General features: G+C 46.2%; 1 long non-coding RNA gene across 2 annotated transcripts in view; it reads left to right on the top strand.

The window, feature by feature from the left end:
* The window catches only part of LOC139436553 (uncharacterized), an 80,838-nt gene extending 59,755 nt beyond the window's left edge, over window positions 1-21,083 (top strand). For both annotated transcript variants that reach the window (XR_011645889.1, XR_011645888.1), the window contains 2 exons: window positions 13,269-13,336; window positions 15,278-21,083. This is a non-coding gene — a long non-coding RNA (uncharacterized lncRNA). The remainder of the gene's footprint in view (window positions 1-13,268; window positions 13,337-15,277) is intronic.
* The last annotated feature ends 6,810 nt before the right edge of the window (window positions 21,084-27,893 follow it).

Genomic DNA, 27,893 nt, shown 5'->3' with positions numbered 1-27,893 from the left:
GGACAGCCAGACATTTTGCTGTTGCTTGTAAAATATTATATATAATTATGTAAGTGTGTGAAATGTAACGAGCTGAGTGAGGCAATAGGAGATAGGAAAATAAAGCTCTAGTGCTTTCTCTCCATACATCGAAAGGACATTGGGAAGGGAGGAATCAGGTTAGCTCTTAAATGGTGTGGGATGTAGTGACGTCCCATGGAATCTACAGTCCATCTCTTGCAGTATCGGTGAAGACACTCCATTTCTAATAGGAGAAATTGGGTTATACAGGCAGGCAGGATGGGGAGCTTCCCTCCTTCCCTGACTTCTGCATGTGCACAGGAGGAGGCAAGTATCACCAGACAGTCTGCTGCAAAACAGGCAGCAGAGTACACAGCCAGGGCTGGAGAGCAGAGTGAGTACCTGTCAGTGTGCAGCCTTCTCAGGAGGGACGGGCTGCTGAGAGTTCAGGAATTCTTTCCAGGATTAGAAATGGAAAAAACCAGGTATTGGTGTTGTTTTGTCCTGTCACTAAGAAACTTTAAAAATTTTTACCTTGGGTGGTGGAACTTCTGCCTAGATGACAGTTATCAAATTTGGTATCCAAATTTTGGATGGACAACCCCCATCCAAAAAAAACCCAATGACAGTATATACAAGTTCAAGCAAGACAATTCCTTCTATCTGCTGAATAAGATCTAAACCCCCTCTCATTCTTAAGCAGAGTGGATGTCATCCCCAATACCTCAAGACTGAGGGATAAACAAAATGGGGAGGGCAACCATGGACCACTGTAGATTTATTGCTATTGTAGTTATTAGCATGTGTAACTGAAGAACTTGTAAAATTGATATAAAATAGTAGTTACCAAAGGTCATGAGAGGAGGAGTAGGGAAGAATAGATGGAACATGAAATTGCTTTAAAGCTGAAGCAGTTTTGTTAGTGTGGGTGCAGTGTCTCTAAAGGAGCTCCCAGATAGCCTTTTGACCTGCACCCCATGGAGCCCCTGCCGTGGCAGCCACCTGTTTGCCCTTTCCTTCCTGGTGGGAAAATGCTTAACCCTGGTAGGATGGCATGTGAGTTTGCCAGTCAGCCCCAGGATTGAGTGGGACAGGTTTTGGAATAAGGGCTAGGAAGAGACCTGGGTTAAGCATGCCTTTCATTAACTACTTAGAAAATGAAGTTTACCAGGACCTTTTAACATGTTCAGTATCCCTCTGCAGATGATCTAGAACAGAAATGTCTCATTATAATCACTAGGCATATAGGTTCTGTGCTTAATACTAATTAATGCAGCAACTGCTGCATACGTTTCTTTTTGAGTGGCCATTAATAGATCTAAGCTCCAGGTTTGCAATACCATCCATGTTCTCTCTCCATGGGAGGCCATAGTGCCAATTGTGTTTAAGTTCTACTTATATGTCTCTGGTAATCATTGCTCCACTTGGTATGCCCTTCATCCAGCCAGCATGTTGCAGCACCATTGACCCTAGAGAAGAGCTAGGAAGGCAGGCTCCAGTATTCCACCAGCCTGGTGCATGGTGCCCTTCAGCACCATGACACCGTGCCAGTCTGGAGGTGATATCATTGTACATCTCGCCATTTTGAGCCATCGTCAGCTGCAGCAAGAGTCTGAAACTCTCCCCCACTTTTCTCCATTAAGAAAATCTTTGATTAGTGTGGTACATTGGTTCCAATTGTTGAACACATATTGAAGCATTGATACTGAGCATGAACTATAGTTTACATTCTGCTCAACACAACTTTATAGGTTATGACAAAATGTGTAGAAGGCTGTATCTGTCATTGCAGTGTTATGCAGGACAATTCCAGTGTCCTGAAAATGCACCCATGTTGAACCTATTCTTCTCTTTTCCTCCCCCTCAGGACCTCTGGTGGCCACTGCCTTTACAATGGTCAAAGTAAATTTCCATTGCTAGAATAAAATAGCAATAAGTCTTTAATTGTCTAATACTAAGTCGACTTTAGTCCATTGTTCACTCCCCCATCTTGAGGATTTGGGGATGGTGATGCCCACTCTTGTTTCTAATTGAGAGGGGCTTAGTTCCCATTGGGCAGATGGATGGAACCATCTTGCTTGCAGCTGCACAAACTCTCTGTTCCTTGGGATGGGTGTTGTCCACCATCATCTCCTCGTTAGTTGTCCTGGGTGAGTCCAGTGAACCGGTGAGTAGGTGTTGCAACTCTGCTGACATTCAGGGCTCAGCCAGCATGTGAACAGACCAAAGATTTAAGTCTCTGGGACATGTATTTAAAAGTATAGTGCTAATTTTAGTTTTATACTTTCAAAGAAATGCTTTTAATTCTGAATTAGTGATATATTTTATTATGACACCCTTCTTTTGGCATGGTTGAAGGACTACACTTCTCTTATTCTATGTAATGTGATTTTTGTGGATGGCGTTTTGTTTTGTTTTGTTTTTTTTGGATGCTGAGAATGAATTTAGAGGACTTGGAATTTTTCTATTAGAAAAATTGGGGTAGAAGAAATAAGTATCCCTTGTCTACAATATTGATCCTTGATATGATCCAGTAAATCTTTCTACATGCACTTGTAAGTTTTGGTTATCCATTTATCTATCTATACCTACATAATTCTTTTTGGTGAAAATATTCTGTAGTTCTAATGAACTAAGAAGAGTCAAAACAGTGATTCAAAATCCAATGTTTCTTCTTACTCTATCACATTGTTTGTTTCTCAAAGTGATTAGAAAGTCACAGACTTTCAAAGTCATAAAAAGCCCCTTCCTATGACATAGATTCTTCCTGAATCATTGCTTTTTCTTGATTTCTGCAGCCCCATTGTTCAGATCCTCTTGGACCCTTATTTCTCCCTCCTTTACACTTCCTCCATATTCTCAGTTTAATATTAGTGGTCAAGGCTTTTTACTTTTGCTTTTTACCCTCTCCAGTCTTTTTCCCTTTGCAGATCCCTTATTTACCCACATTTACTTGTGCTTTTTATACAATTACCCGCAAATCTGTAACTTAAGCATTGGTTTTTCATCAATTTGTTTGAATCCAGCATCCACCTTTTTTCTTTGGTAGCTTTTACATGAATGTCCCCTCTTTGGGTCTGATGTAATGTGTCTAAAATGTAATTTCTTATCTTTCTGTGGATCCAGCTGCCCTTTTGGAACTGATCTTGACTCTCACCTGGGATTGGAAACTCATATGTCATCCTTCACCTTATCCCCACCTTAAAAAATGCAGCATTTACTTGAGTTCTGCAAATTCTGTCCTTTTTACAATTCTTAGTACCACTTCATTGCCCCGTGTATTAAGAGGTATTTATCTTTGCCTTCAAGATTTTTTTATTAGAGAGGTTGTAGATTTCCAGAAAGATGCATAAAGTGTTCCCATTTCCTGCCCCCATTTTAAACATTTTACATTAGTGTGGTACCTTTGTTACCATCAATGAGTAAATATTATTATCGTTGTACTATTTTTTATAACCTTATCTCAAATTCACAAAAATATAACAGAAAAATGCAGCTCAACAAGTTATGGATACATTCCTCCTAAAAACTTCCATCTCATCTTTATCTGGTCTAATTGCAAATTCTAACTCAGTTGTTCCTGTAGTGTTCATAAAGATACAGAGATTAGTTAAATGTCATAATTATGCAATATTAATGAAAAAGTAAGAGAAGAACTGCTTAGTCCTATTCATATTTCATAAAACCAAATTCCTATCTTTTTTTTTTTTTAGCCCTGAGCATTAATGTAGTATCAACCTTGCTTTTGGTACAAAATCATCACAATGGTGTTAATTATAGTTCCAAATAATTTGTATTTTTCCATTGTATCAGCACATTCTTAACATGTAGTAGAAGCCCATTGCTCTCTCTTACTAATCACAATCTCCTGCCAAAATCATTGATCTACATTCCCAGTATTCTTCAGCTGTCCTCTAACTAACCTTAATTTTCCTAGATACTGTTTTTGGCCACATTCTCATTCATAAATCTTCAGTGTTTGTTACATTCATTGTAATGTGTTGCCATCAAGTTCAAGCATTCCCATATATGCATTTTACCTGAATAAGTATTCTATATATACCCAGCATCATCTTCCCCTTTTCATCCACATTCCATCTCCCACCTAACTTCATTTCATAGTCCCATCTCCATAAGTCTATTCATTGTATTTTGATCATGTTAGTGAGGCCATAAAGCGTTTGCCCTGTTGTGTCTGGTGCCTTTCCTCAACCTAATATGCTCAGTGTTCCTCCACATTGTCTTTGCTTCCACAATTGATTTTTTCTTCTGAATAATATTCCACTGTATGAAAATACCAGATTTTGCTTATCAATTCATTGGTTTATGACTACTTAGGTTTTTCCATCTTTTAGCAATTGTGAGGAATATAATTGTCCTATTAATTATAGTCCTGTTTCCTTTAGGGTTCACTGTATTGTGTAGTCCTATTGTTTACTTTTAATTTTTATTCTATCAATGTATATACCACCCCAAATTTCCCCTTCTATCCACATTTAGATATATAATACAGTGGTGTTAATTATATTCCCAATGTCATGTTACCATCACCACTGTACATTACAAAAAGTAAGTGATCTTTTCACTTTCCAGTTTCTTCCAGTCTGTAATAGTTCTATTCAGTTTGGATAGAAAATGGTTCACTTCATAAATCAGTATGGAAGTAGGCAATAATGAAAGAATTGAGGTATCAAAAAGATTCAAGACTTGCAAAGCCAAGTGGCATAGCGATATTATATTTCAGAGAAGCTTTTAAGAGTCATGTAGGAATTACCATTCTCTGCCATGAGGGGTCAGTGCCATGTGCACCTCCCATACACCACCACCATGCTGAGTAAGAGGGAGACCGAGCCCAGAGTGATGACTTGGAGAAGAAAGGGTAGAAGACTTGCTTTCTTCATGCACAGCTTCACTCTCTACTTGTAAAGACAGGAAAAAGGAGGTCTTCCAGTGAGTTTTCTGGCTTGTGGAAGGGAGACAGCTACAATAGAAAACCTGGGCAAAACTGAAAGCAAGAAATGAAAGTAGGATGAAAGCAATCTTTCCCTCAGCATTATAGATGCCAATGTACCTTCTTATGCTTTAAGCAACAGAACATTTTCAGAGAAAACCACGCTATCACTTGAGTTGTGGATTCCTTTGAGTCAGATCGTGTAGAGTTATAGAAAAAGAATTGGATATTTCCAATGTAGATATTCTGAACTCTTTCAAAGCCAGATATCATTAAGGTTTTCAAACTAGAAATGTAGAAGGCACTGTGGCATTCTAGGTTATAATTTCTGATAAGGAACTAGGAAGAGCTAGAACCCACAGAAACCCAAAGTTCTGTGGGATCCTCCATAATGTTGTGGCAAGTGTAGAGGGTTTCTGAGACCAGAAAGTGAGGAGAAACCCCTGAGGATGACCACAGCCTGGACTGGCCCATTGCTTGGATGACCTCACAAGGAGCCATTGTGCGGGGCCTGCTGCCCCTATATAAGGCCCTGCAGCTGAGGCTCAGTGTCCGCTTACCCAGGAAGCTGTTTTTGGTGACCTGTGGACTAGGACTGCCCTTCGCTGGTTTAGTTATCATTTGTGGATTTGTTTATTTTGTTCCTTATTTTTTCTTTTTGTCTTAGTTCTTTTCTCCCGATTTTGTTTTCTTTATTATTTACTTTTTTAAAAAATTATTTTGCTTTTACCTTTTGCCTGTTTGTTGTTTTTTTAATCTTTTCCTTTTATTTTACTCCTGTTTATTTTTATTATCATATTTTTTTATTTTATTTTATTTTTTTTAGCATTTTATTTATTTATTTTTTTATTAGATCAGTTATTCAGGCTTTCCCATTGGAAAGTCTGCGTAGAGTCACCGGGTCTCCAGCCCAGCATAAACTCCAGTATGCTGCGGCCTCTCCCAGCCTTGAGGGCTAAGGAGGAGACCCACCTGAAGAATTATCAGTTCTTGCGATTACTAGGCAAAGGTGGCTTTTCCATGACTTTTCTAGCGCGGCATGTCCTCACCCGCCATGAGGTAGCCGTGAAAATCATACACAAGAAGGACAGCCCCAGCAGCCTCCGCATGCGCTCCAGAGAGGTGAGCATAATGAAGAGCCTGCACCATCCCAACATCGTCCGGCTCTTTGAAGTCATTGACAGCCCAGAGAAGCTCTACCTCGTAATGGAGTACGCCCATGGAGGTGATCTCCTGCACTACCTGATGGCCCATGGCCCTCTCTCGGAAGAGGAGGCCCGAGCAAAATTTCGCCAAGTCTTATCTGCTGTGCAGTACTGTCACCAGAAGTGTATCTCGCACAGAGACTTAAAAGCAGACAACCTCCTCTTGGATGCTGCTGGGAATGTGAAAGTTACTGATTTCGGATTAAGTAACACCTTTGACATCAGCCAGCAGCTGGAAACCCTGTGCGGCACTCCCTGTTATACTGCCCCCGAAATATTTAAGGGGCACACGTACAATGGGCCGGCCGTGGACGTCTGGAGCCTGGGGGTGATTCTCTACAACATGGTCAGCGGGAAGTTCCCTTTCTTTGCACAGAGCTCCAAGCTCCTGCAGGAGCGGGTGCTCAGCGGGGAGTTCCGCATCCCATACTACCTGTCTGTGGACTGCAGGAATCTCCTCCAAAAGTGCCTGACAGTGGATCCCTGTAGGAGGTCAAGCCTCCCAGACATAATGACTGACCCGTGGGTCAATACGGGCTATGAGCACGCACAACTGAGGCCGTATGTGGAGCCCCTCCCAGCTCACCAGGACCCCCACCGGATAGCAGCGATGGTAGCCATGGGCTACAAAGAGGAGGAGATACAGGCGTCCTTGCAAGATGACAGACATGATGAAGTCATGGCCATATATCTTTTGCTGGGCCACAGCAGATGGGAGCAGGGGACCTCCACCAGCGCCCCGCAGACCCAGCCCCCTGCCAGGCCAGGAGTGGAAGAAGCCCACCTCTGTGCCCTCCCACCACAGCCTGCCCCCTGCCCTGGTCCACCCTGCAGCTCTCCTCCCCTGCAGAGGACCATCCTCAGTCAGGCCGTCATGGACAAGGGCCGGGAGAGCCAGCGCATGCCAGAGCCAGGAGCCTCCAAGACATCGGCTTCCCCCACAGGGCCCCTGGCCCTGCCTCAGGTGCACCAGCAGCCCCGGATGGCCTGGGTGAGGCCCAGCCAGGCCGCCAGGCCCTGCCCCAAGGAGCATCGTCAGGAGGGTCCCCTGCTTGGCCCTGCGGTCACCGCCTCCTCCCATGTGAGAAGCAGTAGGGAAGGAGGCTCTGAAGGAAGCACTCACCTGTCCGCTGTTGGCACGGGTGAAGCCATCCCCAGGGGAACACCCCAAGTCAGGGGTGAGCAGAAGAACTTGCCCTGCAGGGGGAGGCCTGCCTCCCCTCCCGCCAACAGGCAGGGCCAGCCGAGCATGTGGAGGCGATTCTGGACTTTCCTGTGCCTAGGGTGCGCCTGCAAGGAGCTGCACCAGGGGAGGGACAACCAAGTGGGCCCTCAGGGGGCCCTGCCGCGGTCACGGGACCCCAAGTGGAGGATGAAGGTCATGAGCTCCCTGGAGCCGCACGAGATAATGGGGGAGATCTGCCGGGTGCTCGATGCACTTGGCTGCGAGTGGGACCTGATGGGGCCCCACGGGCTGCTGTGCGTGTGCGGCACGCCGGGCCAGGAGGACTTCCTCCAGTGGAGGGTGGAAGTGTGCAGGCTGCCACGGCGGGGGCTCCACGGGGTGCAGGTCAAAAGGGTGTCTGGGAGTTCCAGGGCCTTTAGAGACATTGAGGCCAGACTCACAAAGCTGCTTCAGGTGTAAAGCGCTCCCAGGCACCCTCTGGGAGAGCAGGCAAGGGGGGCAGGCCCTCGCTGCCCAGGCGACCACTGCCCACACCCCCAGGCAGAACCCCAGAGCTGCCTTGGGCCTGCTCCCCTCTCCTGTCCTTCTCCCAGGCTGGTGGTGAGGCCCAGGGGCTGCCCCTTGACGCCACATGTCCTGGGAGCTGGATAAAGCTCCTTAGTTACTGGTAATGTTCTGCATGCCGTGGAGGTGCTGGGGTCCTCCTCACTGGACCCCCACTGCGAGCTCGCCGTGGCCTCTGCACACCCCCATCCTGCCCTGTGTACACCCCCAGCCCCGTGTGACACACACCACAGCAGCATGTTTTGGCTGTTGAGGTCCCACTCGTGGCTGCTGGTGATTGTCTCCCGTATCTCCTCTGTGGGCTCCATGGGGCTCCTGGTCTCCGTCCTCCATGGTAAGTCTACTGAGTGGACCTTGGTTTCTCCCCTCGGTATTTGCTGAGGTTCAATGACCTCCTGGCAAACCCGACCTGCTTTTATCTTCATTTAACATTGAACAGGTTCCCTTTGGGTGTGTTCTGGCCTGGCTGTTGCTAGAACAAGAAGCTGGGGACCCAATGCAGGGAAAATTTCCCTAGGTGCCTTGCTGTGGGAGCTGCCCTCTGTGGACAGAGCTCTCTTGGACTTAGCTTGGGAAGATGTTTTGTTTTTGGACTCCATCCATGCTGCTGCTGTGGGGTGGTGAGGCCACCAGGCCGTGCTGCAGGGTTCCTGGTTCTTGGCCTCTCCATTGAGCATTTGTGGTGCCCAGTCCAGAGAGCCTGAGGGGCTGCAGCCAGCTGTGCTTGAGCTGTCTTTGATTCCTGGTCCTAGCGAATGAGTCTGGGAGATGGCAGTGAAATAGGAAGTCCATTGTGAACCTGAGAGTAAAAAGCACATGGAGATGCTCCCACCTCTGGTGAGGAGAAGCAGAGGCAGTGACCAAAATGGAAACCATGGGAAGAGTCCAGGCTGCTCTCCCTAGACTTACTGTGGAGGAAGAAGCTCATGCACCACACGGAGCCTGAAAGGACAGTGGGGGAGATGAGCAGGTGTGGACACAGCAGCTGTAGTTGGACCTGAACAACAGTTTCGGCTGCTGGGCATGAGCGCCACATGTGCTGGAGGGCTTAGGGCATGGAGGACGGAGGTCTGCAGTGCTGGGCGGGTCTCGGTGGGTCCACCTGCAGAGGAGATCCTCATCCACAAGGCCTTCCAAGCATCGGCTCCTAAGATCCAGGGGCTTCAGCTTCCGAAGGTGAAGGGAGCCATCTGGGGGCCCAGAGGAGCGGCCTGCAGAGCCTCGCTGCCAGGGGGCCACTCGCCCCACCCACGCTGCTGCAGAGAATGGCCTGTGTCCCCTGGGGCCCTGCACCCCTCTCCTGCCTTCCCCATCTTCCTCTTTGTAGGAGAGTAGAGTTCATTCTGGAGAAATAAAGAGAATTCAAATGAGAGCAGAGTCTGTTCATTCAAAGCTTGCCCAAGAAGAGGGTCGATACCATCTCTAGTTTGGGCAGAGACCCCCAGGTAGGCAGGAGCGTGGGAAGCATCACAGGGAACAGCGAGAAGACTCAGGGGGGCTCCCGATGCAGGCGGTGGGCGGTGAAGCTGGGGGCGGCCACCTGAGAGGCATCTTATGTGACTGTTTGGGGAACTCATTTGGCTTCCCCTGGTAGATCCTTCTTTGGGAGGATAGGTGACTTCCACAGGGTGAACACAGGGAGGCTGGGTGTCATTGGCAAAATTCCTTCCCTCCGGAGCCTGATGCTTACAGAGGTTTGGGGGTCTCGCAGTTCTTTCCCTGCCCAGAAATTCCCCCTCCCACCCTGTCCTCCACAGCGGTCCAAGGAAGTGGAGGAGGGGAAGATGCAGCACAGGGGGCTCCCTCTAAAGGACAGTAATATGCATAACAATAGAAAATAAAATTCCAAGTTCCCCTTCTTCTCCAGCTCCAAGCAGGAAGTGGACACTGCATCCCTGGGGCCCTGCCCTGGGGACGGGATTCCCTGGCAGCCCTTGCAAAGCCCACGTAGGCTTCTACCCGCCTCTCCCTCCTTCCCCTCAAGCCAACCATCCCATGGCCTGTCCCTCACGTCAGGACCCTGGGACCCATGCCTGGGCATCTGTGCACCTGGCCTGGTGCAGATCTGAGCAGGAGGGGCTGGCAGCTGCTCTAGGATGCAGAGGTGAGGGTAGGGGGTGCTGGTGACCCCCCTGCACCAAATGCTGTCCCGTTCCCCAGAGTCAGGCATGTTCTTCCCTAGCTGCTGTTGGGTCCTGTCCTCCAAAGAGCCTGTGCTCCCACCTCCCCCAGCCCTCCAGGTGGAAAGAGGGGCTGCCCCAGGCCTGGAGAGAGCAGGGGCTGCAGGCTGCTGGGCCCCCAGTCCCCAGGAGGCTGCCCCGGGGGTCCTCTCCCTGGTGAGGGGACACAGGCTTCTCCCTCCAGGAGAGCCTCTGCCCCACAGCACCCACCTGCTGCTGCTCTTCCCTCGGGGTGCCCTTGCTGTGATCCACGCAGCTCCTGCCACAGTGACTCCCCCCTCCCCACCTCCCTGGGCCATCCCTCTGCTTCCTGCCTTCCCTCATGGACAGTGAGGTCCTGCAGTGGCTGAAGGTTTACTTTTAGTTTTGAAGGTTTACTTTCCTTCTAGTGTATATGTGGGGCACAACCATGTTTGACAAAAACAAGATATACTTCTACCACATGTGGAAAAATCATTTTTTAAGTTTAGTGAAGGCTGGTTCTATTCATTCCTTGAAAGTACACTTGGTTTGGCAAAAATTCAATGTTACTTGCAAAAGAAAGATCTTAAAAGTTAAGCAAATTTAATTTTTATTTATGTTGGTAAAGATTTATTTCTCCCCACCCCCTCGTTGTTTGCACTTGCCCTATGCTGTTTTTAGGAGGCACCGGGAACTGAACCCAGGACCGCTGATATGGGAGGTAGATGCGTAATCACTTAAGCCCCTGCGTGCCCTGCCCTGTTGTGTGTCTCATTATGTTTTTTCTTCTTGGTCTCTTGTGTCGTCTTGTTGCGTCCGATCGCTGCCACTGCCCAACATACCAGCTCGCTGTCTTCTTTAGGATGCACTGGGAATCAAATCACAGACCTCCCATGAGGTAGGCAGGAGCTCAGTTGCCTGAGCCACATCTCTTCCCTTAACTAGATTTAAATATGAGGGCAAAGCAATAAGGAAAATTGTATATGGGATTACAAAATATTTTAGAAGCATAAAATTTAGGCTCCACTAGGAATCTGAGTCCAGTGCTCTTTCCTCAATACACAACACATACACAATATTATCCTCTAAGGGTTCTAGAACATTAGATTCAACAGGATATGAACATTAATGTAAGAATTTTATGAAACACTTCCCAATAATCACTGAGAAATGAGCATTGACATTTACCTGTTTTCTCACATAACTTAAATGATGATAAAGTGATTAATTTCAAGGACTGAGCCACAAGGATGAACAGAGAGACAAGGAAAACAGAATAATAAAATAGTGAAAGTGAAGTGTGGACTTAGGACTAGGAACTTGTTGGCAAAAGTAGAGAACCCTAACCTGAGGCAGCAGCGGCAGAAGGACAGGCCCGCTCACTTATGCTCTGATCCCTGCAGCGCTCAGCACCGCAGACATAAGGGACCCTGTGGTGGAACAGGCGGGGAGAAAGGCAGGTCAGGAGAGGGGGAGTCTGGACAGAATGGTCCGCAGCCCGTAGCTCCTGCCCACTGCAGAAGACTGGGGTTTACTTTCCAGAGGTGCAGATTCAGGGACGCCCTGGACTAAGGACCATCGCCCTGTGTGCAGTAAGATGCCACTTAAAACATGGGGCTGTGTGGAAGTCCACCTGTCAAACAGAGAGACTTCTAGTCCTGGACACTGCATTGTTTCCAAGAGCTGTTCATTAGAAATAATAGTGTGCTGAGCAAGCCCGTGAATGTAGGAGTTTTCTTTCTATTGGCTTATTTTCCCTACATATGCTCGCTCTAGTTTTTTGTAAACCTATTTAGTAAGAGCGTGATATCCAGATGTGACAGCTTGAATTTGGTGAATCCCCCCCAAAATTTACATTTTTTAATTCAAAAGGTGGTGAGACCTTTTGATTGCCTTTGACTTGGTTCTCACCCTGAATAGGTCACTTGATCAGTTCATTTTGATGGGACTCCATCAGTGAGGCATGACCCAGGTTTGGTTTCCCCCCTCTTCCTGGGCCTTACATAAATGGAGACACAGGGAGGAGACTTAGAGAAACAAAGTCACCATTTTGTCGCTGCCATGGGAGAGAGGCCTCGAGGATCACTAGCAGCTGCAGCTGAAGCCTGAAGCCCCCAAGAGGCTGGGCTCATGGAGCAGCTCAAGGCTGAAGAGATGAGCCACATGCCTGGTACCCGCAGCCAAGCTCTGGGAAACGGTGAGCCTTGAGCGAAGGCAGGGACCAGGCAGAGATCTGCTGCTGTCTTGTCCCTCCACGTGGCAGGGCGCCAGGGTCCCCAGGAGCTGAATTTGGTGAGAAAGCATCTCTGATGGTGCCTTGATTTGGCTATTTCACAACCACAGAACTGTAGGATTTTGCCCTAATAAATGGGTTGTAAAAGCCAACCCCTTTCTGGTACTTTGCATTGGAAGCTCTCTGTCAAACCAAAACACCACATTATTCTGTTTCATTTCTGTTTGAGTTACCTTTTCTCCTTTTTAAATGGAAACATGATTATGGAGTAGATTCAATATTGAAGGCTTAAGTTTTTAAAAATTAGAGTCAAGTCATTTTTCCTTAAGAATTCAATGTTGAATGTATTTAGGCTTTCTGCTTTGTCAAGTGTTGATGAGAGTGTTAACTCTGTGTTTCTGTGTGTGTGTGTATGTACATGTGTGTGCACAAGTGTGTACTTGCAGACTGAATACATTTTGCCGGCTGTGATAGCCATCCTTTATAAACCATAGGAAGGTGACTTTCCTGGAGCTCAGAAGGGAGTCATCTCTTTTCCACCTCCTTATCTGAAAAAGCCAGTGAATTATCTAAATAATCCAGAAAACCAGGTCCTTTTTGAAAGATGGGCATTTGAGTATAGTCTGGGAGATCATATATTTGTCTTGAACTAACAAATACATGCGGCGAAATACATAAAACTTTTTGGCACTTCCTGAGAACTAAGATTTCCCAAACAAAGCCGGTATTGTAATTTTTATGGAGGTGTATTTTTGCTTTGATTTATTGTTGATCAAACAGAAGAAAGAATGGTGGAAAGCAGAGTCCTTCTGCCTCTTGGCTCCAACAAGGGCATTACTTGAGACTGTTCTATGTACAAGTCTAAGAATAAAATGGTACTCTGGATAGACGCTCATGGAATCTGCTTTAGGTTTGCATTAAATTGGTAGTTTGGTAATGAAAGGAATGATTGTCTTGTGATTGTACCTTTTGTCTATCTGTTCTTTAGAAATTATCTTTTAGAACAACCGTGTTCTGCAAAGGCTTAAACTTTCCTCCATGATGAAAGGAGATAAGGTATGTAGGACATCATGAGGGTGATAAATGACAGTGAAGGAGGGACAGGAATCGTGGGGTCCAGCACAGGCAGGCAAGGATGACAGAGCAGGGGGGAGGGGGGCCCTTCCTGAGAGGTCCATGTCTCCAAGGGTTGGAGGTGGGTCAGAGATGCAGGGGCACCTGGAGGGGAGGGGTGCGGGGGGGCGGGGAAGGGTGAGCCTGCGGGAAGGTAAGGGTGCTGGGAGAGCAGCTGCCCTGGAGCACAGGGTGCCTAAGGGAGGAGCCTCTGCTCTGCAGTGGGAGGAGCCCTGGCTGCCATCAGGTGCCTGGGAGCACCTGGGCTGGTCCCCAAGGCCTCTGCTCCCTGATGTGGTCACCGTCCTGGGCCCCCCCAGCCCCTGGCAGCACCGCAGCCATTTTCAGGCTGCAGAGGATGCCGTCCTGGGCTCCTTGTACTGCACAGAGGCCGGTCCTCGTGGCCCGGGTGGTCGTGCAGCCCCGCAGAGCCACTCGGCTCCTTCAGGAGGACCCCTGCTTGGCCTCACCCAGCAGCGCCCCCTCAGGGCCTGGAGACCTTTGTCTTTGGGCTCTGCTGCGCCCTCTGGTGGCACCAGGTGGAGGCCCCCTCATGCCCTTCACCTTCTCCAAGGGAAGCTGGCAGAGTCCCCTGGGCTCCCAGGGCCCCCCAGCTCCTGGGCCCCGCAGGTGAGAAGGAAGGTGCCTTGGGAGCAGGAGGCTCCAGGCCCCAGTCCTGGGCCTATGAGGAGCGGGAGAACACCATGGAGGGTTGGGGTGAGGACACACAGGCCCCCCTACAAAGTGAAGCTGGTTCCACAGATCTGGTATCCAGGAAATGGAGGTGTTTTCCTCGGGTGGAGGCAACTCCACAGATGAAAGCAACCAACTACATGTAATTGACTGGAAATGAGTTGTAGTAAGTCCTGCGGCCAGGATACAGCATCTGCGGCTTTCTTAACAGAGAAAATATGACACCATTTTATTGCAAACTGGCCAAAAGTTAAGGTACCCAAACTACGATTTTCTTTGAGGCTACAATTTTGTGGCAGCTCTGAGTACTTTTCCAGAACACGCTGACCCTGGTTTCCATATCACATGCAAGGATCCAGGGCACGACATTTAACAGCTGGCTTTCTACTTTCAGCTAGCATCCTAAACCCAGGAAAGTGTGGATTTACACATACCACTGTAGTAATGCAAAGCTCATTAGAGCTTATTAGCAAGTTTCTTTTATGAATAAACATCAAAGTCAGAATTTGATGGCTGCTATAGAATATTCAGGAATATATCCTAATACTTTAAATTAGTTACAAATGCCCAAGAAGTCAGAGAAATAAGACCAAAGAACTTGTTAAAGGAGACTTTCTTAGTTTGTGATCCTTTCAGGGTCGAAATGTGAATTGGTGGTGCAGACATTACATAGTTAAAAAGGCCTACCTCTCCTCAGTGAGTTTTGAAGTTTTCTGGGACATCCTCCTGTGCAAATAAAGTTGCTTTATTCATGCTGGGAATCCAGGATGACTCCCTTGAGGAAGCAACATATGATTTACTTTCTCATTATCACAAGTGTGATTGAAGAATTCAGATTAAATAAATGCTTAGGGAAACATCTAAATTAAAGCTATTAAACCTTGAATAATAAACATGGTAACCTAAATTTATATTCTCTTCTTTTCTTGGTCCTCCACTTGCTCAATTCATTTGAAACTCTTGGCTTCATTTATGTTAATATTTGCATCCACAATTCCTATATGAACCTGTGTATAGAGCAAAAGACTTCATAAACTCATTTCAGTCATTACATCTGACAATTAATAAAAGCCTCCCAATTATAATAGATTTGAAAATTGTGTTAAAATGCATTGAAGTTATTTTGTATGCCTTCTTTTTCTACTTCCTTCAATAAACAAAGCAAAGCATTTCTATTGCCTGTCTTTCCAGATAGACTGTGAGCCTCCCACTGACAGAGGCCAGATCTCCAGAACCTTGCAGGGTGTGAGACGTATACTAAGTGCTAAATAAATGTTGAACAGGTCCAATTTTGAATAATCCGTTGTAATGAGGTGGAAGCAGTTGGTGACTGACCCTTGTTTTTTTTGGTAAGCAACATTTTAAGCATTATTAGTAGTTAAAAGTGGGAGTCTTTGAAATGACAAAGCCTGGTTTTGAATCCCAGTTTCTTCATGTAATACCTGTGCATCCTTCAGAAATCACTACATTTCTCTAAATTCCATTTTCCTTGTCTATAGAATAAACTGAGATTACCTATGTCTAACATATAGGGACCATTCTGGAAATGGTGGCTAATATTATTACAAGAGACTATATCAATGTTTTCTTTGTTTTTTAATCTGTTTGGGTTCTATCTGTGAAGTTTAATGTAAATAACTATACTGGTATACAATACTGCTAAGCATGAAGAAGATAGATAATTGGCCCTTCCCACAAATACCCCAAGTCAGAAAGTAAAGAAGTTTTAACTAGTAACCTATTTGTTGAAACTAAACTTTGTAAGTTACTACTAATCATTGAGAATTAATTGGATAATTATGGCCTTATCAGTTCAGAAACTATATTTCCTTCCTTTTCAGTCAGTTTTTTAAATAAACGAAATAGTCTTTATGAATGGTTTTTTTGTGGATTTTTAAATTGAAATACTAAGTTGCTAGTGTATCTTTTACATAGATTGAGATATTCAGTGTATGAGGTTTACTTGAATTGGTGTGTGTGAACCCATTACATTTGGGGATTGAACGAATAGGAGATCTAGTCTATACTTCTAATGTTTCAGCTTCTGTAAATGAATTAGTCATTTTAAATACTTCTCAGTTATTCTCTTTTCCTATATAGTGAAAGATATAGTTGTTAGGCCTCAGAGCAGGGCCTCTGTGGATAAGCAGAGATGGCATGAAGAAAACTTTCACATGAGAGCTAGGCAAACCTACTTTGATTATGTCTGCAGAGGTAAGGAGCCAAGGTCAGTCCAAAGTGACTCAGACCCAACTCCCCATGCTGCAGTTTCTCTCTTGCTTAAATGCCTAAGTTACTACTTAACATTTGCTTTGATTATGCATTAGTTTTTCTGCTTATGAATGAACACACATAGCTGGTTATATAATTGCATGATTAGTATGTTCAGGAAATCATGCTTCCACATACATTGGGTGATCAAGAAAGGGGCAGATAACCCCACCCCTGGGTGGGAAATTTGCTATGCTAATTAGCAAGTTGAAGTGAGGACAGCCAGGGGCTTCTGTGCAGGCCCAGCCAACTGGTAAAAGCTGGTTTTCCTACTTCATTGCTTCAGCAGGATATTCTTGACCACCAAAAGTGGAATTTGGTAGAAAGAGAGGGTTACATCTCATTACCTTCTGATTTACATATAATTCTTTCCTTTGTATCCTGGCTGTTAGGAAATAAAAAGCATAACCTTGCAGAAAATTATCTAACAAGCCACTCCTGTGCCCTGCTTCTCTAAATCAGCCCATGAGAACATGGCCTTGCAGGAGATTATCAAATGAACCACTCCTGCCTGCCCCCCCACTTCTGTGATCTAACAAACCAGTCCTGCCCCCGCTTCTGTAAATCAGCCCACAAAAGCATGACCTTGCACCTACCTTCTGCTTCTGTAACCCCACTTGCAAAATTACCCTAGCAATACATTAGTCAATGAGCGAGAGCCATGCTAGTCCCACATAAAATCTTATATAAACCTATGAAAACTGAAAGACAGGGCTCAGAATTTGGAGAGTGACTCTCCTCTGGGCCTGTGTGTTATAAGTCTGTTCCTCTGCTCATCTGAGGACCACTTGGGTTTTTCTGCCACTCAGAACTCCTGGCTTTGCTGCAACATTTGGTTCCCTGACTGGGAAACCCAACCACGCTGGCCCTTTGAGCCTCTGGTTTGGGACTGGCAAGCATGGGTGGTGGAGATCTCCACATGAAGGAGGCAGCCCCACCTGTCCCCTTGATGGGGCCTCCTTCGGGGAAAGGATCCCTGTGGAACATGCCCTCTGACCCAGCCTGACTCAGTGGAGGGGTGGGTTGAACAGCATAAGAAGATGCTGGAAAGGTAAGGCCCCAGGGCTCTGAGTCCCAGTCAGGCCCATCTCCAGACAGAAGTGGAGACTGATCACCTCCCAAAATCTTGAGATTCAAGATTCCAGGATAGGGCAGTTCCTTGGGCAGGACTGTGGAATCTCTGAGTGATTGAGTGAATGACTGGGGACTGCAGAGGCCTCTGCTGATCCAGTCTGTGGCCCCATGGCCTGTACTATGGGGCCCGAGTAGGTCCCAACCTGCACTTAGCGGCTACGTCATCCGGCATAGTGGATAATCCAGACTCTACATGATGCCTTAGCTAAGGCGAGACGAAGTTCTCCTGAGAAACATGGACAAGTGGGCATCTGAGTGGCCTTGTGAGGGGCCCCCCTCATTTGTTTGACCTGTGACACCAGCTCAGGGATGGGATCATCACAATCCAAACTCACCATCTTAGATGCTATATTAAAAATTTTCAAAAAGGGCTTTTCCAGGGATTATGGTATGTCCCCCAGAACTCTCCGGACTCTGCGCAAAGTCAAGTGGCCTAAGTTTAGTGTTAATTAGCCCTCAGGGAACCCTAGAGGAGGCCAAGGTTCATGCAGTTTGGCAGACAGTCACTGAAGCCCCAGCCACCCCGCTCAGTTCCCCTACTTCAATTCCTGGTTAGAAATTGCCCAAACCCTGCCCTCTGAGGTTCGATTCTGTGCTGGAAGGAAGGGTCAGAGCAGGGTCCTAGTAACACAAACAACCAGACTTTGAAAACCTGTTATTCTACAAAAATCTCCAGAAGGAAACCCACTCTTCCTGCTGTATAGTACAGCCATTCCAGAACATTTCCCTGCCCTGGAGCCTCCGCAGGCAGATCTCCCAGAGAGGACTCCACCTTCAGGCCCCAAGGCCCGTCAGCCCTGAGGGGGCTCCTGAGGTCCCTTTGGTGAGGAGACTTCAGTCAGTGCAGCCTGCACTTCAGAAGCCCCTCCATGAAACACAGGGTCCACCCAGATCAGTGCAGATGGGACTGAGCAACCCAGGAGGCCAATCCTGTTTCATCAGCCCTTCACACCTGCAGATCTCTTAAACTGGAAGCACCCACCCCTTCACATTCAGAAAAGCCTCAGGCTCTTATACACCTCCTGGAGTCCGTTTTCCACACCCACCGCCCCACTTGGGGTGATTGCCTCCAGCTCCTCCTAACCTGTTCAATATGGAGCAGAGACGCCAAATCCTCATGGAAGCCAGAAACTGGTTGTGAGAACAGGCCCCCACAACTGTCTTGAAACCAGAGGAATGAGCCCCAGAAGCAGCACCAAAAGCTCAGCCAGCCTGAAACTTTAACACAAATCAGGGACAGGCTGCCCTTCAGTGGTATCAAAAAGCCCTCCTCAGAGGGGTATGAGAAAGAGCAAGGCAGGCCAAAAACACAGCCTACAAGGCCTCCACCACTCAACAGGCTGAATAACCTCTGGGGGATTTTTATGAGCAACTCTGCAAAGCCTTCCGGATCTACACTCCCTTCAACCCAGAAGACCCGGAAAGCCAGAGAATGGCCAGTGCAGCTCTCGTCACCCAGGAGGCATCAGACATCAAATGCAAACTTTGAAATCTAAATGGGTTCACAGAAATAAACATCTCCCAGCTCCTCAAAGTCTCAAATGGTATTCATCAGTCAGGACAAAATTGCTGAAAGGGAAGCAAAAAAGCGAATAAAACAGTAGGTCTCCCTGTTAACTGCAGCCTTAAAAAATCCAGACCCAACCAATCGCAAAAGGCCACCCTGAAAAGGGAGGAATACTTCACCCTGAAACACTCCGCTGCTGCCAGTACCTCTTAATGGGACAGTTATGGCCTGGGGCCACCTGATTTTCTTGTCTGAACTTAAAAAATCCTTTTTTTCTGCCTGTGGGTGGCTCCCCAGAACCAATCCCTATTTGCTCTTGAATGGGAGAATCCCAAAACTCAACAAAAAGTTCAGTTAACTTGGACTCAACTCCCACAGGGCTTCTAAAACTCCCCCTCTCCTTTTCCTGAATCCTGCCACTTTCCTGCCAACCAAAAGAAAAACTCCTGAGCAGGACTGTGCAGAAGTAACAAAAAAAAAGTGTATGCCAGCTGCCCCGACCTCCAGGACAGGCCACTTTCTTGCCCAGATCAAACCCTATTCACAGACAGCAGCAGTTTTCTCAGAGATGGAAATAGGCTCGGATTTGCCAGCAACAAGTTTGGTACCTAAAGTGCGTCATCTCAAAAAAGCACCAGACGGAAACTGGCTACCTCCAGATGGCTGATTCTTCATCCCAAAGGGGACCACCCACATCCTTGTTCAACAAGACCGCCAGCTCACCCACCTGCAAAAAGCTGCTTTAAGAGCCCTGCTCAGAAAATATTACTACAGTGCCGGATGGCCTCGCCCTGCACCACCGTTAGTGGCCAATGCCAAACCTGCCTAAGAACAACCCCTCCTGAGGTCCCCAGGCCCCATGGGCATCCAGCACACAGGAACTGCCCCTTTTAAAAACTTAGCAATGGACTTCACAGAAACAAAACCAAGTCGAGGGTATAGGTACTCATTAGTAATAATGTGCACCTTCTTGGGCTGGGTCAAGGCCTTTCCCACCACACTAAAAAAGCAAGAAAGTAGCTAAAGCTTTGCTCTGAAAAATAGTTTCATGGCCCAGAATACCCTTATCCATAAGCAGCAACAATGGCCTGGCTTTCATAGCAGCCATCACCCAAGAGCTAGCAAAATGTTACAAATTAAGTGAAAACTCCATACAGCATATAAGCCCCAGAGCTCAGGGAAAGTAAAACCCTAACTCTCAAAACCACCCTAGCCAAGTTTAGTTTTAAAAAAAAAAGCCTCCCCTGAGTAAATCTGCTCCCATTAGCACTCCTTAGAGTCAGAGGCTTCCCCAGGTCCTGGGGTTATTCACCTTTTGAAATTGTTTAAAGGACCACATCCAATTACTCAAACCTTCAAGGGAAATCTTGGACTCCTAGGAAAAACCAGCCAGGATTCTACCCTCCAGCAGTTAGGAAAAATCCTAGCCCAAATACACAAACCATCCTGTCTCAGTATCCGATCCCATTAAGCCACCCAGTACACTCACACTTTTTTGGAAACCTAGTTTGGTTTAAAAAAAAAAAAACAACTAGAAAAAGGAGACTTTCTAGCCCACCTGTTGCTTCTTAAAAAGAGATGGCACTTCAAGAGATGGAGGTTGTTTATTTCTGGTGGCATGGGGCTGAAAATTAATCATAAAAACATTTATATACACATTGGATATTCCAGATTTTGTGTGTGTGTGTGTTTTGTGTGGGTTTTGAAAAAATTATTAAGTATTTAGAATTACTTTGTCAGGCATTATTCTTTTGATTTTATTTTTGTTAAGCACTGATTGTTGTATTACATTTCAAAGATTTAGATTTTATACAACCTTAACATTCAAACATGTAGTGAAATACTGAGGTCCTGTTTTGCCTTTATCTTGGTTTCTTCTCTCAAGGATTTCTGATCATTAGTTTGATAGCATTTCCAATAGTCATGTATAACATGAATGCATTTCTACCCTTTAAAATGGCTTTGTGATTTTTATATCACTTTCTGAGATTTGTGGTTTTATAGCTCTTTGTAAAAAATCTCACTGGTTAATATTCAGATTCTAAATATTAGAAAATTTCAAAAATAAAAATGCATCACAAATTATTTATGAATTCTTTTATTTGAAGTGAAAGCTTTAGGGTAAATCAGAGTTGATCCTATTAAAACCAAATTCCCTTATGCATATTCCACAATGTAGTACTCTCAACAACTTAACTTGCTTCTGTAAATAAAATTCTAGAATAAAATTTAGCATGTGATACCTATGAAAAGGATGGCTTTCTCAGAAATTTCTGTTAGGTAGCAAATAACTTAGATTTAGATATAGCAAATGGAAAATTATATTTTGGCATGTGGTAGGAAAATACTGTGTAGTTTGAAATTTTATCATAAACTTTCCATCATTTAATCCTAAAGAGATAATAACTTTTGAAACTAAAGATGACCCAAAGTGGTAGAATTTATTACAAATAAATGCTTAATAAAATTGCTTACGTCTTTCCACGTCATACCCTTTAGATTATGCAAAGATATTAGCAAGAGAAGTATTGTAAACCTTTATCCCATGGAATCAGCAGAAGCCTTAGAATTACAAGATTCTGCACTGAAGGATGTTTACCTTTTAATAACAAAAACAGACTCCTCCTTTTTATATTGAAGCATTTGTGCTTTAAATTCCCCTGCTATCTTTTTTCATCCCTTGTTCCTACAGTGGTCACATTCAGCTGGAGACGTCGCCAGGGTGTGAGGTAAGGGTGCTCTCAGACTAGCCAGGGCCTGCCACGGAATTCTGGCTGCCACGTTCCCTGAAGATTCATGGGTGGTGGTGGTGGGTCATATGGAATGGCCTGTCCTTCTGGTGTCATTTTTCTGTAAGGCTAAAACTTCTCTGAAAATAAAGTTTATTATTACTTAAAAAAAGAAAAGAAAAGAATATATCAAAGAGAAACTACCAGAACTATCTGAGAACAGGGAAAGGGGGGCTTGGGAAAGTTACATGAAGTAAAATTTGAGTGGCTGTGGAGAAGGCAGTTTTGACATGAAGGTAGGGATGAACTTAGAGGGGCTTAAAAAGATGAACTTACCCTGGTCATAGGGAGGGAGGTTTGAGTGAGGAACACTCTTTAAGTCCCTTCTTGTCGAATGGGCTTAGAGTGGCCAATGTCGAGGTAGGATTTGTGCATAAGCCAAATTATATACCCTGAGGTGTCAGTCTGTGTGCAGTCTCACACTGGTAAGTCTCTGTGCTAAAGAAATAGGAGAAAAGGGGGCAATAAAGGTCAGAGCCTTGTCCCCTGAGAGTATGGGTTAGTTGTCGAGCAGAGTGACTTGCAATTGCTTTGGGTATCAGTCATTCCCAGCTCAAGGGTTTACCATGGGCCAGTTAATTGCCCTCATTTTCTGTTAATTGGGGTGAGAATAATAGCTGTTATAAAAATGGAAGGAGATGATGCAGGAAGCGCCTTGTCACACAGGCCACGCCATAAATGGTAGCTGTTATTGTTCTCCTGGTCTGTTATTGCTAGGAGGTGGTCTTAGACAGAATCTGGGCACCCCACCTTTTGGTGGACACGTTGCTGCATCACCCATCATGGAACAGCAGAAAGCCTTTCGTGTGCAGGCTGCCCTGCGCCCACTTCATCAAGCTCTCCATTCCAGACACTGCTGCTGCTGATTCTGCACGGGCACATTTTATTTTTTAAGGACTTTATTTGGAAATCATTCTAAACTTATAAAAGATTGTCGTCCCACCCCCCCCCAAAAAAAAGCCATTTCAAGGAACATTCATATATTCTTTTTTTCTATTTTTTTAAAAGAGACTTAGATTATGCAACTGTCACATAAAAATGTACAGGATTCCCATATGCCCCACTCCCCACTATCCACTTATTCTTTTACCCACATTTGCCTATTATTAAGACGCACTCCATTTCTACTGCCATTTACTCCATCTCTACTTCCCCCTTCCCTCTCTTTTCTTCCCCTCCCTCCAAAGCCCACAACACATATACACAGAGTTCTTTTTCTAAACCATTAGAGGGTATGCTTCTTATACCATGGCCTTTACTCCTCACCATTTCAGTGTGGGTTTTTTACTAACAGGCATTTTATCTTAGAGAGCTACCTTTCAATATTACCTTCATACATCTACATTGATAAAATACTTTCATCTAATCTTCCTTCCATGAGGAAGGAAGGTCCTTCATAGCCTTGCCCCCTCCAGTGCTGGATCTAGTCTAGGCATTGGTGTTGCATTTATTGGGGGTGTAGCGACAGCCTCCTTTGATCTGGAACATTCTACAAACTTTAACTTTTGTGACCTTGAAATTTTGAAGCACACAGTCCCTGCTCTCCCCCACCCCCTTTCAATTAGAATGTTCCCTCATTTTACGTTCATCTGAGGTTTCCTGATGATTCATAATTATATTGGTGTTCTGCACTCTTGGTTGGAAAACTGCCCCGGCATGCCCCAGCTGGAGGCCTGCCACACCCATCTACCCCTCCCTAGTAATTCCTTCACCTGGCCAAAGTGTGGCCCAATTTCCCCACTGGGTAATTACTGCTTTTTTAATCCTCCCTTGCAACTCATAAGTCTATGGGGGGATGTTTCCAGACCAAGGTAGTGTCCTGCTACAGGCACACTTTTGACCTCACCAGACAGATGCCCACCAATGAGCGTGGCATCAGGAGTCCCAGTGCGGCGGCTTGCTCGGTCGGTAGAGGTGGGGTCTGGCTGTGGACGAGGGGTCAGTCCAGCTCTGGACGAGGGGTCAGTCCCGCTTGCGACGAGGGGTCGGTCCCACTTGGGACGTGGGGTCGGTCTGGCAGCAGACCAGGGATCGGTCTCACAAGGGGTTGCGCGGTTCGGCTGACGGGGTCGCCCGGCGAAGCCGGCAATGAAGGGGTCGCCCGGAGAAGCAGGCGACGAAGGGGTCGCCCGGAGAAGCAGGCGACGAAGGGGTCGCCCGGAGAAGCAGGCGACGAACTGGGGACAAGGGAGGCCAGGCCCTTGTCGGGGGCTCTCAGGACTGGAGGGCGCACGGCAGAAGAACTACCGCGGAGACAAGGTAAACACACAAGTCCACTTTATTGAGGGAGAGGCAACAGTTTTATAGGGGCTGGGGAAGGCTGATTGGTCAAAGCCACGCCCTGTTCTGATTGGTTGCCGGTGAAAGGTCAGTGGGCGGTACTGGATGGGGGAGGGGTGGTGGTTAGGGATTGGCTGTCGCTATTGCTGGGGGAAGGGGCAGGGTTTAGGGATTGGTGGCTGCTGTTGCTGGGGTGGAGGGCAGACTTGAGTTTCCCGCCCATGCCTGGCTGTTGCTGCTGTCGGGGGAGGGGAAAAGGGCAGACTGGAATTTTCCACCCTGCGCCTGCGCAGGGAGAAAGAAGAAGGGTGCTGCCCCACAAGGCATCGTGTGGTGCCATCTGGGAGAAGGGGCGGCCGCGGAAGCATGGCTGCCGAGAAGGGGAGACCCGAGAGCACTCTGCGCCCATGCCGAGCTTCCTTCAGGGGTGGCGGTGAGTCTGACTAGCCACCCTATTATGGGGGCAGCGGCTTGGCCTGCCGCGACTGCTCCCCCGCCAGGCCAGCAAACCACACTTCAGCCCGAGGGGTGACCGCATCCCAGCAGGGCTCAGAGCCTCTAGGGGAAACAGTGTGTCCGCTCCATCTCAGTGTACAATTGGAGGATCATCCAGGATCTCCAGTGTCTTCCGCTGAAATGCAGGTTTTCCTGATGGTGAAACCTCCAACATATTGAGGGCTTACTGCAACCGGACGGTGTGAGGTGTTTGACATGTGTCATTGTTACTCCTTTCATTCCGCACATACTTACTGAGTACATACCACGGCACCCAAAGAACTAGAAGTGAACTAAGCCAAGGCCCTACCCTCAGGAGTTCAGGATCCAGACAAGGTATTAGGGAAAGGTGGGCATTATGAGGCACAATCTACAGGTGCAGGACCTGGAGCTGCCAGGAGGGCACGTGCTGGCCCGGATGACTTAGGCGGTAAATGGCTGGGCCTTGCTTTTCCACTCTATCATATTGCCTCTGTATGATGTGGACTAGTGGTGATGTACAAAGCCTTGTCATATTTAGAAACCTAGTGGGACCCGAATAGAACAATCCTTTTCTGAACAACTAGTCTCAGCAGGGGTAGAGAGCATGTGTGTCCATGATGATGCATTTTGCCTCCCACCAGGAATGCAGATGGGGAATGGAAGGAACAGGGGTAGGTATATCCTGGACTAGGTACTGACTGACCCCAGGTCAAGTTTTGCCTTGGTCTAGTCTTCATCCCATCCTTTAATCCAAGTAGCTCTATACTTGAGTGCTTTTTGTTGATGCCATGGAGCACTAGTCAGTTCCAATAGTTATTAAGAACTTCTACTAAGGTTGGACATCTCAGTGGTTAGGAAAGAATATTTCAGTGTCACATTCTCTTAATATTTGTCCAAGATTGTTTTAATGTTGAACTTCCTCTCATTTTCCTATCAGCAAAGGTGAGCTGTTTCTCTGCAGTCAGTTCTAGATTTTCCCAGGGGATTTTTATTCTCTTTATTGATGTCCTCTTTATTTTTCCTGTTCTTTGCTTTTCTCCCATTGTTTGACAGAATCACAGACACTTAGGGCTTCCCCTCTGAGCAGGGTCATGCACACAGCCAGCAGTCCCTGAGGGCTTATGGAAGGGAGAGAAAGAGAGGGGATCCAATGATAAGAAATGGACTTTGGGAAGGAGAATTTCAGTGTCCTGCCCATTCAGTGGAGAGAGCACTGGGTTTTCACTGATTGCTGAAGGTACTCCATCATTTAGGCACAATTTATATTCTATTCTTGTAATGTAGTTCCTTATGCTTATCTAAATTGAAATGCATCTGGAATGTTTCCACTTGCCGATAAAGCTTCATGGGATTTTCCCAAAGTTTGACTGTTTGCCATCATTTTATTATGTGGAGAATCCTAGTGTCATCCCAAAGAAGGATATTTCAGTGCCAAGTAATGTATCAATCCTTCAGTCAGTTTGGTCACCACCCCCTCCCCACTTTGTTTAAGCACCTGCTTGAAATGTCCTTGAACTTTCCCTCTCATAGAGTCTCAAAAAGAGATATACCTGTGTACCTGACTTCAGGAGATTGGGGGAAACACAAACCCTCTGGGAAAATACCTTGAGTCCATCTCAAGTATAATGTTTTGTGTTATGTTAATTAATTCAAGGTGTTTTTTCCCATCCTTTTTGGTTGGATGAGGAGTCCTCCTACTAGAGTAAGAAATTCTTACTCCTTGTCTTCCTTCTAGGGCAAGTCACCATCTTTGACTAGATGTGTGTTCACGATTTTAAAAAGGGAGGTTGGATTAGCTGGCTCTGGTGGGAAAAGGAAGTCACAAAGAGCAGGAAAAAGAAAAGGAAGTTGTGCCTTGGTAAGGGTGGCAATAATGATTATGCAGAACTTAAATATGTTTCTCATTTATGATCTGGTTATTTTCACATTCTCTCTTTCATCCCATTTGGGAAGAGAGCAAACCTTCCAGGATACTCTTAAGTCAACTAACCAGTATCTCTTGGTAACCTAGAGTGGCTTCAGCCTTGTTTTGGTGTAGAGGACTGGAATTTGAAGGCAATAGAGTTGTCATCCTGAGTCTGTCTTAGGCACTTAGGTGGCTGAGGATGGGAAAAGGAGTTTATGGAGAGAGGAGGCTGGTGGGGTGGGCTTGGATTGGTAACTGGAGGCTGTGTTGAGCACGTGTGCAGGAAGCTGCACCATGTGTAATGGTGTGGGGCCCAGTTAGATACAGGGAGGCCAAGAGCATGAGGCCGTTTGCCATTGGCAGTGCTTTCTCTGGCTTTATACTCACATTTGATGACTTTCCACAGCAAGTTTTGGTAGCCTTGGCATCCATTCAGGGAGAACTGCAAATGACCTTTCTGTATATAAATAATAGAGAATGAGCTGAAGGGTTAGGGGGAATGAAGGAAATAGGAGGGGAAGGCGTTGCTTATCGTGAGAACCAACCCAGAAGTCAAGTTCCTTGTTGGGAGTTCTAACAAAGCCACTTAACTGAATAGGGAAATTAATGACATTTTCCACCCTAAACATATGTTCTTGTTTTGACATAAACCCAAAGCTAGAATGTAATATATAAAATATTTTATTTATTTCTCTCTCCTCCCCCCCCCCCCCGTTTTCTGCTCTTTGTGTCCATTTGCTGTGTGTTCTTCTGCATGCACTTGCATTATTAGGGAGCACTGGGAAGCTGCATCTCTTTTTTGTTGTGTCATCTTGCTGCATCAGCTCTCCATGTGTGTGGCACCACTCCTGGGTGGGCTGCACTTTTTTCATGTGGGGTGGCTCTCCTTGTGGGGTGCACACCTTGCATGTGGGGCACCCCTACACAGAGGTGCCCCTGTGTGGCACAGCACTTCTTGTGTGTGGCAGCACTGCGCATGGGCCAGCTCATCACACAGGTCAGGGGGCCCTGGGGATTGAACCCTGGACTCTCCAGTGGATGCTCTATCCGTTGACCCGTGCCCACTTCCCTATTTTTAAGATTTTTAAGAATAGCATTCCTCAACAGTGAATTCAAGATAAGAATAGAGATTGGCATGAACTTGGTGGCATGTATGAAGAAGTTTATATTAGCAATTACCAGCATTTTCATTAGAGTGGCTCTACAGGGTTCTTGATTATCATAAAAAATAAAAAATAAAAAAGGAGGTAGAGCATAGCAGTGTAGCTCAGTGGCTGAGTGCCTGCTTTTCATGAACGAGGTACCAGGTTCAGTCCCTGATATCTCCTAAAAAATAAAATTAAGAAAAGAAGACAGAACATCATGAAATAAGCTAGCGTTGTGCCCTGCAGGGCCCCTCATCTCCGTGCATCTCTCTCCCCTGATTTTCCTGGTATGCTACGG

The sequence above is a fragment of the Dasypus novemcinctus genome, chromosome 15 (genome assembly GCF_030445035.2).
Source record: "Dasypus novemcinctus isolate mDasNov1 chromosome 15, mDasNov1.1.hap2, whole genome shotgun sequence".
Taxonomy (NCBI): Eukaryota; Metazoa; Chordata; class Mammalia; order Cingulata; family Dasypodidae; genus Dasypus; species Dasypus novemcinctus.
Note: the sequence above shows the minus strand (reverse complement) of the source record. Positions and strands in the feature narration are given on the sequence as shown.